Source organism: Tupaia chinensis, unplaced genomic scaffold (genome assembly GCF_000334495.1).
Source record: "Tupaia chinensis unplaced genomic scaffold, TupChi_1.0 Scaffold000159_1, whole genome shotgun sequence".
NCBI classification, from domain to species: domain Eukaryota; kingdom Metazoa; phylum Chordata; class Mammalia; order Scandentia; family Tupaiidae; genus Tupaia; species Tupaia belangeri.
The window spans coordinates 8097427-8110148 of NW_006159630.1; the positions used below are offsets into that span (position 1 = coordinate 8097427).

General features: G+C 55.5%; 1 long non-coding RNA gene across 1 annotated transcript; it reads right to left on the minus strand.

Moving 5' to 3' along the window:
- Positions 1-620: 620 nt before the first annotated feature.
- LOC102476158 (uncharacterized) lies at positions 621-2352 on the minus strand. Its single transcript, XR_334164.1, has 3 exons — positions 2271-2352; positions 1901-2078; positions 621-654 (listed from the first exon to the last, which is right to left on the minus strand). It is a non-coding gene; the product is annotated as an uncharacterized LOC102476158 (long non-coding RNA).
- Between the last annotated feature and the right edge of the window lie 10370 nt (positions 2353-12722).

Here is a 12722-nt window from a genome sequence, read left to right on the forward strand (position 1 = left end):
GGGGGATGACCACGCCACAGTCCCTTCTCTTCCATTCTCCTCTTGGGATTTCGGGCACGCACGCACACACACCTGGTGTGAGTTTTAAGCCGCCAGGTCCAGGACTCGAACACGAGTGTTCAGCAATGTAACCATCATGCCACCTGCTGGTCCCATCCATCTTATTTTTTAAGTTTGCTTATTTACTTACTTGGTTTGAGAGAGCCCAAGGGGGTCTTCATGCTGTGATCTACCCTTACCTTGGCCGGCCCAGATTGCATGCACACGTGTGTGCCTGGTGTGGACAGGGAGGCCCTAGGACGTGAACCTGCCACCTTCCACGGCATTGCAGCTGTGCCACCACCTGGCCCTACACACCCATCTTGATGGATGCCCCACCGCACCCACATCTGTGCTGAGGCCCAGGGGAAGGGCTTGCTGGTTTTCTCATTAATTTATTCCCCCCGCCGGAAGTTGAAGGTCTCCTTGTGCCGAACACTAGCGAGAACGTGCACTAGAGACAGAGGGAGCGTCTTCCAGGGGGTGCCTTTGGCGATCAGGGCTCAGTCAGGAAGTCACGACACAGGAAGGCTGGCAGTTAAGAACATCGGCAATCTTTTCCCATCCTCCTCTTTGAGAATCGCCCAGTGGTTTATGCAAGGGTGCCTTGAAGTCCTGCGTTCAAAATGTAAAGTGGCGGCCACTGCGCACGCTTGCGTAGCTTTAACTTTTCCTCCTTTAAGACGTATTTACGACAAGCTTACGTGTGTCCTGCACGGTGCCAGCTGGGCTGGGCAGTGGGGACGGGGAAGAGAGAGACAGAGAGACAGCACGTGGCAGCCCTTGCTACCCAGGGGCCCTCAAGTTCCGACGACCCCACTCAGATCCACCTGCCTGACCTGGGCCCCTCCAGGAGGCTCGTCAGGCTCGCCGTCCACAGTGCCCACACAGCCCGCACGAACTTCCCAGGCTGCAGGACTGGGATGCGTGTGTGTCTGCGAGTGTGAACGAGTGTGAGCGCTTCTGTGAATGAATGTATCCCTGTGTATGTGTCTCTGTGTGGTATGTAGGTGTGTCTATAGGTGAGTGTGAGTCTGTGTGTGTGTTGGTGTGCATGAATGTGTGTGCCTGTGTGAGTTGGCATGTGTCTGCATGTGTCTATTTGCAAGTGAGTCTTTGTTGGCGTGTGTGTGGACATGTCTGTGTGTTGGTATGTGTCTATATGTGTGATTGTGCTGGTGTGTGTCCGTGTGTGCCTTCATGTGTGTGTCTGTGTAAGCATGTCTACATGTGTGTCTCTGTGTGTTCTGTGCCTGTTTGTGTGCTGGTATGTGAGCATGTCTGAGTGTGTTGGGTGAGTGAGTCTGTGTAGGTGTGTCTGCATGAGTCTGTGTGTGTGTGCTGTCTGCGTGTTGGTGTGTGAGCAGTCCATGTGAGCGTGTTAGTTTGTGTGTTGGTGTGTGTGTCTCTATGAGTGGTTTGTGTGTGTCTGTGAGTGTCTGCATGTGAATCTCTGAGTGTGTGTTGGTGCGTGAGGGTGTGTCACGTGAGTGACGGAGTGTGCTGGTGTGTCTGCATGGGGCCCCAGTTTGGGTGGCCTGAGCGGCTTAAGTCTGGTGCTGAGCAGCACAGGAGGCTTAAGTCTGGTGCTGAGCAGCACAGACGGCTGGGGGAGTGTCCGCGTGGTCCGCAGGCCCAGAGCCATGAGGGTGGAGTGGGCGGACCTGGGCAGAGGTGAGGGGAACAGCAGTTAGCAACCTGGGCGAGGAGACGACTTCAGAAACAGCGTGGCCAGAGACCGGCAGGGGGCGCTGCTTGCAGCAGGAGATGGGGTTGTAGGCTCGCGGAGAGGGCCCAATCCTGGTGGTCCACGAGGCCCAGGGAGACCAGAGGCCCAGCCCCTAGGGTCAGCCCGGCGCACCTGCTGTCCAGGAAAGGAAGGAGCCAGGCTTGTGTCTAAGTCGGGGCGGGTCCCCCGGAGCAGAGCGAGGAGCACGGAGGGGAGAGCCCAGCTGGCCAGTGTCCCTGGGCATGGCCAGGGGCCCATTCTGTTGCCCCACAATGCAGAGGAGGGGCTGGCTCTTGCTGAGGTTGCGTCTCTGGAAGGAAGAGAGAGAGAGAGATAGGGAGATAAGGAGGGAGGGAGGGAGAGAGAGAGAGAAAGAGAGAGAGAGAGACGGCCTTGTCCCTATAGCCCTGCACCAGGCTCATCTCAGGCCCTACAGGCAGAGGCTTCCAGTCCGCAAGGCCCCCAGCCCTTCCGCTTTTGTACGGGTTAGGAGACCTCTCACAGCGCTTTGCTTCCGGAACACCTCCTGTCACCTCCAGGGCTTGTCCCCTTGGCTGTTTGTTTTCTCTCTCGGCAGCCCCGCCCAGCCCCCACCTCCCCTCGCAGTTGGTCTCCCTTGCTGATCGGTGTCGGTGTCGTAATCCGGTTCTGGCTTCAGAGCGGTTGCTATGGGGACCTCACCAGGCAGCATTTTGCTGATGGGTTCAGTGGGGGATGGACGTGAGGAAAGGGGGCGGGGATAGGAGGGAGAAGGGGCGGTACCTGCGGAGTGCCGGGTTCCCAGGTGGGACAGAGGTTTGGAAGGTGTCAAGGAAGAAGTCAAAGCCCGTGTGAGTTTCCAGTGCTGCTGAGACAAAGTGCCACAGGCAGGTGGCTAGAACAGCAGGGCCCTGGAGGCCAGAGCCCAGGTCCGTGTCTGCAGAGTGGGTTCCTTCGGCCCGTCTCTCTCCAACCTCTGGTGGTGTCAGGGTCCTCTGTGTCCCATGGCTTGTAGATGAGTCACTCCAGTCTGGCCTCTGTGCCACACTCCCCCTCCTCCCTGCGTCTGTGTGCCCGTTTCTTTTCTCCCATGTAAGGACACCCTTCAGGGACTTAGGACTCACTCCTGACCCAGGATGAGCTCAACCCAAGATCCTCAATTACACCTTCGAAGGCCCTTTTTCCAAATAAGATTTCCTGTGTAGGTTCCAGCGAGTTGGGCCCTGGACACGTCTTTCCGGAGGGCTCTGTGGGGCTACAGCAGCGAGGAGACTTGTATGGAATGGAACTTGGCTGCCTCCAAACGACAGGCCAGTGTCTGAGCTCCAGGGTCTGGCTGGGGCCAGAAGTTAGCCTCTGCATCAGTGGCCCCTGTCACACTGTCCATGCAGGGATGGTTAAGGACACGAACTCTGCAGTTAGACTGGCCCAGTCACCCTGGCTCTGCCACGGACTACCTGTGAGATTCGGGACGTGACTGAAGTCGTGCCTCACTTTCCCAGGTTGGAAACTGGGGATAATTGCTCCTTCTCACAGGGCTGTTTATGGTAATGGAGCACGGATGCTCCTCGACCTATGATGGGGTCACGTCCTACTGAACTCACTGTAAGTTGAAAGCGTCGTAAGTCCCAGATGTACGTGGCATGCCCAGCCTGTCCAACGCCACCGCTCACCCACAGTAGGCGTGCTCGGGACACTGGCACTGCTCCCATAAGCCTGCCCTTGGAGGACTCATTGAACACGAAACCCATTGCATAATAGCTCATGCAATTTATTATTACTATTTTCTTAGGTTTGTGTCACGGGGCTCATGTACTCGCTAGAGAGGGGCAGAGAAAGTGAGAAAGCAGTCCTCAGCGTGGATGGCCACACTGCAGTCCCCTCTCCTGACTTCAGGCATGCATGCACATACACCCAGTGTGATTTTCAAGCCGCCGGGTCTGGGACTCAAACCACGGTTGGCCCTGTGGGAGTGCAGCTGGCCCCAGCTCACATAATTTATTAAATACTGTGCTGAGAGTGAAAACCAGAATAGTAGCATGGGGTCGTGAGGTGCGGGCTTCTTTCACACGGCCGTAAAGCCGAGCGTGCTCACGTGGAATCGCTGTCGGGGACCTCCGTACTCTGAAACGCAGCGCTCCTTCCTCTTGGAATCATTTCCTTTACTTGACCTTGAGGTCCTCACAAATTCTTGGCCTCCCTGCCCACTTCCCCAGCCACCATGGCTGGCCCCTCCCATGTCCCCAGCCTTCAAGTGCAGGTGTGCCCAGGGCCTTGGACCGCATCGCTCTGCCAGCTCTGCCCCTGCTCATCCACTCGTGCCTTTAAATACCATTTATAAGCTGAAGACTCTTAAATTTTTATCTCTAGCTTGGACCTCTCATTGAACCTCAGACTCATATACCCAACGGCCTACTCGAGACCTCCTCTTACATGTCTAACAGGCTGTGGCAGCTGTGAAGACGCTCCACTCACAGCAGCATGGTCTCTGTGGGGACTTTGTGACTGCCACCCCACCCGCAGGACCCACCAGTGGACGCTACACACCCCGTGGGCTTCTCCCAGGCTATGACTGCCCATGGGGCGGGGAGATGGGGCCTAAGGGCCCCCCCTGATCTGGGGCTCATTCTTAGAACTGAGCTCTGCACGAGGGTCTTGGTCTCCGGGACTCCTGCCGTCCCCTCTCCTCCCTGAGGCCACAGGCCCGCATGGCGATGATCTGAGGTCCTCCCTGCCACCTCCTGCCCTTCCCCTTGACCCTTTCAGACATTTTCCCCATCTCCAGCCTGTCTTGACATCTGCTCCTTGAAGGATCCAAACTAACCAATGGCACCTCAAACGTCACATGTTTGGAACCAAATAAACCCTCCCCTCCCAAAGCCGGCTCCTCCTCCAGGCTCCCAGCTCTGTAAATGGAAGCATTATCGTCTCAGCTGCTCAGGACAAAAAATGCCAGTGTCATCGTCAAGCCTTCTCTCCCATCCGTGTCCAGTTCAGTAACAAAGCCCTCCCTGCTCCCCAGCTCAGAGCCTGTCCCCTTAGACTGAATCCCACCCTCTGCATTCAGCAGTCCCCTCCCCCTGGATTGCAGCAGGTCCTCCCGCCTGTGCTCCCAGTCTGGCCCTGCCCCTCATGAGCTGTCTCAGAAAGCAGCCAGGGACCTTTCAGAGTGCCAGGTCCCCGGCGCGTGGGTGCAACAGCCCAGATGCCCTTCCCTCGTCGTTCTTCCTCAGGCCAGTGCCCACCTTGGGCCTTGTTACCTCCTCCCATCATTGCCCTGCCCAGTCCACCCTCCAGCCCCTGAGTTCCCTCGTCTCCCCAGTTTCTGCCCAGCTGCCACCAACTCAGGCTTTCCCAGGCCAGCCCACCTGGCGCGTCTTACTGCCCTCCTGGACACAGTCTGACGGGAGTTTTGCTGTTGCAATTTGTTTACTGTCTGGCCCCTGCCGTGAGAATGGAAGCCCCACGGAGGAGGAGTTCGGTCTCTTTTCCTCTCTGTCTCTGGGCTTGCACAGTGCCCAGGGCTTAGCGGGTGCTCGGAAAACATTTGCTGAATGAATGAAGAACAAAGTCACCAAATAATAATAGCATGTGATAGAGACTGGCTCTATACATTTTTTTTTTTATTCCTTAAAATTCAGGCTCTTGTAGAGCAGAAAAAAGAAACCTATAATTCCACTGTTTTGATGCCCTCTATTGACTTTTGGAAAAAAGGTAACAATAAAATATATGCGAACAGTTAGAAAATCCCATTAGGTATCAAAAGACTTAGGATGCAAAGAAAAAGGCTTCCACTATGACCTCTGCCCCCAGCACTACCCCAGCTAACCCCTGGGGGCCAGGAAGGAGCCATCCAGCTGGGGGAGGCGTGGCCAGCACAGCTGGGAACAGACAGGAGAAGCCAGGAGCCAGCTGCGGGCTCTGCCTGGGCTCTGTGACGTCAACAGCCTCTGCTCGAGCCCTTTGGGGATCCCAGTGGACTGAGGGGAAACCTCCACTCTCCGTGGTTGTCCCTGAGGCACTCACGGTCTGATGCTCCACCCCACGCTCACCCTGCCTGCTACACCCCAGCCTCTCTTGCCTCCTTCTAGGGGTCTTTCCTGCCCCAGGGGCCTGGCATATACTGGCCTCTCTGCCTGGGAAGACTTCTGTCCTCCCATCGCTCAGCCAACTCCAGCTCCTCCCTCCAGTCTCAGCTCACGAGAGCGAATTTCACACTTGGGGATCTGTGTCACCCAAAGAGCCCACTGAGACCCAGATAGTTGTGCCCTGACCCCAGAGTTTCCAACTCAGTAGTTCTGAGGTGGCCTGAAGAATTTGCATTTTTTTAAGGCTAGCACTCCCTTTAAAAAATTTTATTTTATTTATTATTATTATTATTATTATTATTATTATTATTTAATTTGCTACAGGGCACACATGCTCATGAGAGAGACAGAAAGAGAGAGATGATAAGTAATAAAACTGCCAGGTTTGGGACTTGAACCGCAGTCAGCCATGTGGGAGTCCAGTGTCCTAACCATGACCCTCCCAACCCCCGCTGACCCCAAGAATTTGCATTTCTAACATGCTTGTTTCCTGGCGATTGCTGCTGCTATTGCTGCAGCAGGGACCCCACTTTGGAGCCCCTGAATTTAAAAAAATGTGCTTGTTTAAGGTGCTGGCTCCACAGGTCCCTCCCCACCCCTCTCTCATATCACCCATGCTTCCCCCAGACCACTCAGCACAGTGCCAGAGTTAAATGCGCATTTGCTAATGACTGCCTTCTGACCCACGCAGACCAGAGTGACCGCCCTTCTCCATCCTTTCCCGGATTAAAACAGTAACAAAGGCCAATGAAAAGATAGCCAAGTTACTCTCTCTTCCCGTAGAAAGGAGAGAACTAACGCTTACTGAGCGTGAATAACTGTCTCCTTCCACCTCAGTGACTTCCGGAGTAGGAATACCCAGCAGTGGCGCCATCTACTGAGCTCTGCCGCGTCCCAGGTAGCGCAGCTGGGCAGGCTCTACAGCCATTTCGTTTCTTTCTTTCTTTTTTTTAGAGAGAGATTTTTGCTTTAGGATACCTATGCAAGCCAGAGAGACAGAGAGAGACAGAAAGTGAGAAATCACCCCCCTGGGGGATGGCCATGCCGCAATCCCTTCTCCTCCATTCTCCTCTTGGGATTTTGGGCATGCACACACGTGCGCCCGGCATGAGTTTGAAGCCCCCACATCTAGAACTTGAACCACGGTCACCCACGTGGGAGTCCAGCGACGTAACCGTTACACCATCTGCTGGTCCCTATTTTGTTTATTTCTATACTCCTAATGCCTGGCCCATGAGGACCCTTAATAAATATTTGTTTGAATGAATGAACATACACAGTTCTGTGTAGGACCTTCCCTGCTGGATGGAGTCACATTCCATTCTAGGAGTGACTTTATAGACACATCTCTCTGGGAGCGAGCTGGGATCCTTCAAGATCTTGACCCTGGTCTCACCTTTCCTGCACGATTGACAAGAGCCCTGAGAACACCTGACATCTCCCAGCATCCCACAGAGACAGCGGGGAAAGACAGACCCCCCCCCCCCGGCCGATTTGCCTCTTACATGAAATAATAACAACAAAGAAGGACAGAGGAGAGCGAAGCCATAGGCTGGTTTATTTCCATTAAATGCAAAGCAGAAAATAATAAGAAGATCAAAGTCAGGCCAAAAAGAAAGAGACTGAGAAATAAAAGGAGGGGGACAGAGACGCCCGAAGGGAGGAGGTGGAGAGAGAAAAGGAGGGGAAATGTCCACACGGGAAATTGGCTCCCGCCCCCTAGGTGTCCGTGGGCTACCTGCCAAATCAATTGATTACATCTGTAGGCACGGCTGCCTTTTTATTTCACACCAATTTTCACGGGCAGAGTAAGATAAAAAATGGAAGAGACCAAGTGAATGGGAAAAGATGATTGAATGTTGATGTAGGAAGGGAAGGCGTGAGGAGGGGAGGTGGTAACCCAACACGCAGCTTCAAGGATTTGCTGGAGAGGGTGTTTTGAACTGTGTGGCGTTGCCCTACTCCTCTGTCCTTGGATAATCTTTGATAACTTCCATCGCCTATTTCCAGGGACCTGTGAGTCACAACCCACCTTGGCAAAAGGCACAGATATGCCCCAGGCCTCCCTGCCTCCCCGCCTGCTTTCTATTCCTGACCCAGGAGTCGGAGGGTGAGGAATGGTGTCAGAAGCACCTGTCAGCGGAGGACTCACTGTAGGCTCTTATGCAGTCTCTTCTGCTCCTGCGACCTCAGTGATAATCACTCACTCAGCCACCATGCTGAGCGCTGCTAACAGGTGAGAAGTTTGCAGTGTGCTTCACCCGAGTCAAGGAGCATGCGCAGGCTTCACAGCCTCACCCTCAGCACAAAACCAAACACTACCCGTGCAAAGCGCAGTGGAGGGGCCGCCCCTCGCGGGTTGTGTGGGAGGGCTCTCAGGAGCACACTGCTGTTCCCTGAGTCCTGAGTCCTGTTTTCAAAGACTGGGGGTTGACCGTTGTGGGGTCTGTTTCCTAGAAGTCCCTTAGCTCAGTCTTATCATCGGGGAGGCTCTGGGGAGGACTTTGGAGCTTGTTAAAAGGCCCTTCTTCAGGGCCAGACCTTAAACTGACTCCCACGTGGCTGACTACGTGGTTCAAGTGCCAGACAGCCTGATGAACATGAGGGGCATGTGTGAATGTGTGCCGAAAACGCCATCAGGAGGGAGAAATGGAGGAGAACGGATTTGGTGTGACTGTGCCCCAGGGGGGGGGTGGGGGGTGCTCTCTCACTTTCCCTCTCTCTCTGTCTCTGGTGAATATTTTCCCACCTGGCAAAATTTACAAATAAAAGATCCTCCTTCAGAGAACCGGCCTCCAGTGTCCTGAAACGCTGTCCCCTGCAGTCACAGGTGGAGGGGGAGCTGGCAGTCACCCTCCTAGCTTCCCTCTCACTGTCCTGAAGCCACCGGCAACAAGTGGCTGTTGGAATACACCCTCTCCGCTGGTGCCAGCAGTCAAGGGTGGGAGTAAGGGGTGACCTCTGGCCGACTGGCTCTTCTGCCCTCTGCTGAGGGCTTCACCTGTATCAGCAGGCCTGCCGGTTCCCTGCTGTCACCGTGGGGCTCCAACTTCTCTAGATAGGGAGATGAACAGCCCCGAGGTCCTCGGGAATCATCCAGGCACAGGTGAAGAAAGCGAGTGAGGAGTGAGGGACCTGTCTGGTCCCAGGGCTTGCAGCTAGTTAGACACAGAGCAGAGGCAAGGACCTGGGTTTGCTGACTGCTGTTCAGGGACTTTCTGTGTGCGTACGTGCATGTGTGCGTGCATACGTGTGTCTGTGCATGAGAATGTGCACGCATGTGCATGCATATGTGTGTCTGTGTGTGGAAAGGGCAGGGCTACCTTTCAGGAAGCAAGCTATGTGGAGAGAAGCCTGTTATTTCCAGGCTGAGGCGTGAGCTTGGCTGCTAGGACATCCAGGGGGCAAACATGATGAAGACTTTGCCTCGTAAACTTGGAGCCTGCCCTGCCCAGGGAGAGCATGTCAGGAGCGGAGAAACTCCGGGTGCAGTTGTTGCTGTGTCTCCTCTTTCTGGTTACCTGTGCCAGCACTCAGGACGCCCGCGAGACCCAGCAGGATGGCCCCAGGCTCCATTCTCCCCTCCTCTGGGAAGGGGTCTGCCTCATCCTAGTGTGCCCCGACATCTTCACAGGGCCTCATTTGGGGCCTGCACACGGACGGGGCCCAGCAAGGAGGAACTTGTGGGAGGAAGCCAGGCGGCTGGGCGGAGGGGCTTTTCTCTCTGCTGGGCGCCCCCGAGCACCACCCCTTGTCCCTGGGCATTGCACTTCCACAGTTGCCCTTACCAATGCAGGAAGGGCTGACCCTTCTCCCACCTGACTCTTGAAGCATAGGCTAAGGACCAGCAAAAGGACGCTGGGGTACCCAGTTGGCCCCCCCACAGATTGGCACATGCTTACTGAATGAGACGGGCCTGTGGGTGCCCTCCCCACCCTGACCCAGCTCTGGCGGAGGGTTCACACACATGCGGAGCTGCGTTGACTGGTGCTCGCCCCCAGGGCAGACTGGAAGCACAGGAAGATGACTGCTGCGGGCTGAGGACTGGTGGAGAAATGCCGCAGCTTCCCAGCAGGACTGCGGCCTCCAAGGGTGCACCCAGCTGCTCACAGTGGTCACAGCGGTCCCCGGCTTGCTGCCTCCCTAATCGCTTTCCTCCCTTCTTTTCCCACTCCCCAACTCCCTCGCAGCTCCCCCCACACCAGACTCCAGGTGCTTCCCGGACAACTCCCCAGACTCCTGCCCCTTGTCCCCCTCCCCCCCACAACAGAGACCCAAAGCTCCCTGCGAGGTGGCCAAGAGAGCACAGGGTTCCCAGCTCCGAGTCCTCACTCCCTCTGCCAGCCATGTGAGGCCCAGCGTGGCCCATAACTTCTCTGAGCCTCTGCTTCCAAATTTGTAAAATGAGGGTTAATGCGCCACATTGTATGAGTTTGTTTTTTAAATGCTGAAAAAATTGAATCCATTTAGGGCTGCCCCGGGGCGAAGGCACAGGCTGTCTACTGTATATCTGGGTTACGAGACTGAAGATCGATACAGCCTTGTGCAGAGCGGAGTGTTGAAGTGGGTGACAAATTCTTCATAGTGCTGGGAATAAGAGAAAGGAGAGGTGTAGTCAGAGAAGGCTTCTTGGAAGCAGTGGGGTTTGAGCTGGGCCTGAAAAGATAGGTGAGTCCGGGTAAACTGGGACCCAAGGCTTGGGGGCAGAGCACAGAAGGGCCTCCAGATCAAGCTCTGAGCAGGGGCTCAGGCCACAATGGGGCCAGCTCTCCAGGTGTAAAGTCTCGTCACGTGGTAGGCTCGAGGATTGCAGGACTGCTTCTTTCTTTTTCTTTTCTATTCCTCCAATGTTCATTTTATTAATTTTTTCCATGAGAGAGGGAGATGGAGAGAGAACAAGATCCTACTCCAGACTCCCCCAGCCTGGATCACAGGTATGCATGTGCATTCGGCGTGCACAGGGAGAGCTCGGGATGCAAACCCAGGGCCTTCTCATCTGGGCCCAACATGGCCCCAGGATGTGCAGTGTTCTGTTCAGAAAAGTCGCTATGCATTTGTGCTTAGAAAAACTGAAAAAATATGTCATGACTTTTCCAACGACCCAATGGAAGGAAGGGGTGTTGGGAACACATGGGTAGTTGGACCCTATTCATCCCTTCTGGTCTCATCTCGTTCCCTCTCATCCCACTCCCATTCTCCCCCACCCCCTCTGTTCCCTCCTTTCGTCCCCCATCTCCTTCGCCTCGCTCTATCTCATCTCTCCTGTCCTACCCCAGTCCCTCTCCTCCCACTGCGTCCCTCACGTCCCTCTCATTCTGGCCCATCCTGGCCCTCCTCTGTACGAAGGGCTCATCTGTACACTGGGGACTTGGGACAGTCCCCTTGGCACAGCTCTTTGGCACAGGCCAGGGGTCCGGCCACTAAGAACCCTAGAGCTGGAAGGTCTGGGGCTGGAAAGTCCAGTCGTTCAGGGACTCTGAGCAAGGGAGAGCTTAGATCCTGTTGTCTCTGGACAGAACAGAAGGTGCTAGTTTTGGTCTCCGAGGCCCGAGCAAGGATGGTCGAGCAAACTGCTCTCCTTTGCCTGGCGAGCTGGGGCCAGCCCAACCGGGGCAGCGGCAGCCAGCGGGGGACCGCGACGCTTGTGCCTTCTTTGGGCTGGACTCCCCAGTCCGGTCCGTTTTTCTGTCTTTCTTTCCTTCAGTCTATTTTGATGTTGGCCTCCTGGTCTCTGTGAGAGGTGGTGTATATAGTGCGGCACCCAGGTTTCCCATCTGTGAAATGAGTACGGTAAGTGTGTGGTTCCCGGGCTGCCAGAGGATTAGAGGGGCTGCTGCAGGGAAGCGCTTAGAAGTTCACTCAGCGCGTGGCCAGCTCTGGCTTGTTAGCTACCATCACCATCGTCGCTGTCATTTCTTCTTACAGGAAACAGAGAACCCGGTATTCAGGACCGGATGCCCCAGGACAGTGCTGAAGGGGGATGCAGGTTTGCTGTGAGGGACCCCTCCCCCCTGCCCAAGGGCTGCCCCTGAGGATATGCCCAGCCCTGCCTGGCAGTGTGCTTCCCAGTGGGCCTATCCTGAGAGTGGAGCTGGTATTTGGAACTGGGCCCTGGTGCCTGGTCTTCTGGCCTGGGCTTCCCCGCAGGGCTGACTGCCCCATCGTGCCCTCACGTCTAAGACGAGACCTGGCTGGGAAGTCACTGAGGATCCTGGGGCCCCAAAAGGGCCAAGGGAAGCTATGCAGCTGCCTCCTGGCCAGGGCCCCTCCCCAGCCGCTGCACCTCTCCTTTCCTCCCTCCTTCCCGTCTCTCCTCTGCATTCATTCCCACAGAGCAGGCCCAGTCGGGAGGTCTAATATCGCCTGGTTAATGGCTTATAGATCGTTGGCGCGTCAGGCCTGATGGAAGTGTCTGTTAAGGTTGGCATTGGGAGCCTGAGTCAAATGGCCCGAGACAGATTCATGGCCGTCTTCCAGGCCACGCCGGGAAAACGCTCCCAGAAGGATGTACCGCTCTCATGAGCTCCAAGAACCCGAAGCAATGGAGGGAGGCTTCCGGGGCAGCTGCAGCACGCCAGTGAGGCCGCGGAGGCCCTGGGGCCCATCTCTAAGGTAGGAAACCCTCCAGAAGTCAGAATGGGGCTGCCTGAGTAGGAAGTAGCGTGTGAGCAAAGGACAGATGTTTAGATTTACCCACACGCAAGTCCAGAAAGACCTGCCTAATGAGCACTAATTTGGAAAGAGACCAAACTGACTCTATAACAAATGAGGAGTTGTGGAGTTTTAGAGCACGGTTTCACCGCCCTCAAGTCAATCAGCCTCACCGGACTCTACAGAAGGCACCTGCTGAGCCCGTGTGTGTGTGTGGGTGTGTGTGTGTGTGGGAG